The sequence below is a fragment of the Rhinopithecus bieti genome, unplaced genomic scaffold (genome assembly GCF_001698545.2).
Source record: "Rhinopithecus bieti isolate Rb0 unplaced genomic scaffold, ASM169854v2 scaffold_29877, whole genome shotgun sequence".
In the NCBI taxonomy this organism is placed as follows: Eukaryota; Metazoa; Chordata; class Mammalia; order Primates; family Cercopithecidae; genus Rhinopithecus; species Rhinopithecus bieti.
Window position 1 is genome coordinate 24,648 of NW_016812932.1, and position 2,172 is coordinate 26,819.

Here is a 2,172-nt window from a genome sequence, read left to right on the forward strand (position 1 = left end):
AAAAAACATTAAACAATCCAATTCTGGAACTTAAATCTCTGATTGAATCTTCAGGAAGATTTCACATGTGATGTTATGGCTTTTATTCTTTATAGTCAAATGATTGCACTTAGCAGAACATTGCCATTGTATAATGGACTTTTCAACACTAAGAACATAATATATTCATGAATTAGAGTTCTCATGTAAACCAAAGAACTGTGGTTATCTCTTTTAATGTTCATTAGGAATTTTGGAAATACTTCAATTTCAACTCAGAATATGAAAATGCATAGCATTTACTAAATTTAAACTAATAATCTAAAAGAAAATGCTACTTTATATAAACTGAGGCCCTTTAAATGTATGTATTAAAGATCAACTCAGAAAGAGGCAGTGACTCCCTCATCTTCTTTGTATTTACACTTAATGTATAATTTCCAAAATACTTAATAAAAAAACCTAATATAGAATCGTGTATGTATTTTTTCCTACAACCCCTTTATTGAGGTCAGAAGGTCAATACACAACAGCAGTTACAATAGCAAGTATTTGTATAGTACTTTTGCACATAAAAATTTTGTATGTTTGCATAGTTTTTTGTAATAAATAAAACTACCAAGACCTTTTATTTGATACGCACAATGGTCCTATGAAGGAACTTCAGTGTCTATCCCCATTTCACAGAAGAGGGCTATGAGGCGCAATTAATGAAATATTGCAGAATTATTAAAATGCTTGGCTGGCATTCAAATTCAGACAGGTTGGTTTGCACATCCATGTTTTCAGTCACCGGCATACAGCTTTTCATACTTTAATATTAGTTAATAATCATAGAATGATATTATTATTTTATTCAAACATAAGACTCAAAAATTGCATACAGGCATACCTCATTTTATTGTGCTTCTCTTTTTGGTAATAATACTTCCCAGACATTGCATTTTTTACGAGTTGAAAGTTTGTAGCAACTCTATTCCAAGCAAGTCCATCAGTGCCATTTTCCCAACAGCATGTGATTACCTCATGGAACTATTTCAAGTTTTGATAACTCTCACAATATATCAAAACTTTTTCATTATTATTATATCTTTTAGGGTTATCTATGGTTACTGATCTTTGATGTTACTATTGCAATTATTTTAGGGCACCATGAACCACACCCATATAAGACAGCAAACTTAGTCAATAAATGTGTGTGTTCTGACTGTTCCACCAACTAGCCATTCTTCTGTCTCTCTCCCTTTCCTCTCCTTGGGTTCCCCTCTTCCCTGAGACACAAAAATATTGAAATTAGGCCAATTAATAACCCTACAAAGGCTTATAAGAGTTCAAGTGAAAGGAAGTGTCTTTCACTTTAAATCAAAAGCTAGAAACTGTTAAGCTTAGTGAGAAAGGCATGTCGAAAGCTGAGACAGGCTGAAAGCTAATCCTCTTATACCATTTAGCCAAGTTGTGAATGCAAAAGTTCTTAAAGGAAATTAAAAGTACTCATGTAGTGAACACATAAATAATAAGAAAGCAAAACAGCCTTATTGCTGAGAAAGTTTTAGTGGTCTTGTTAGAAGATCAAACCAGTGTCAACAATCTCTAAAGCCAAAGCCTAATCCAGAGCAAGGCCCTAATTCTCTTCAGTTCTGTGAAGGCAGAGAGGAGTGAGAAAGCTGTAGAAGAAAAGTTTTTTTGAAGGTAGCAGAGGCTGGTTCATGAGATTTAAGGAAAGAAGCTAGCTCCATAACATGGGACTGCAAGGTGAAGCAGTGAGTGCTGATGTAGAAGTTGCAGGAAATTATCCAGAAGATAGAGCTAAGATCATTGATGAAAGCAGCTACACTAAACAACAGATTTTTCATGTAGGCAAAACAGCCTTCTATTGGAACAAGATGCCATCGGGAACTTTATTAGCTAGAGAGAAGAAGTCAATGTCTGGCTTCAAGGTTTCTAATCTTCAAATAATAGACTGACTCTCTTGTTAGGAGCTAATGCAGCTGGTGAATGTAAGTTGAAGCCAGTGCTTACTTATCATTCTGAAAATCCCTAAGAATTATATTACATCTACCCTGCCTGTGCTCTATAAATGGAACAACAAAGCCTGGATGAAAGGCACACCTGTTTACAGTATGGTTTATTGAATACTTTAAGCCCACTGTTGAGACCTACTGCTCAGAAAAAAAAAAAAAAAAAAAAAAAAAA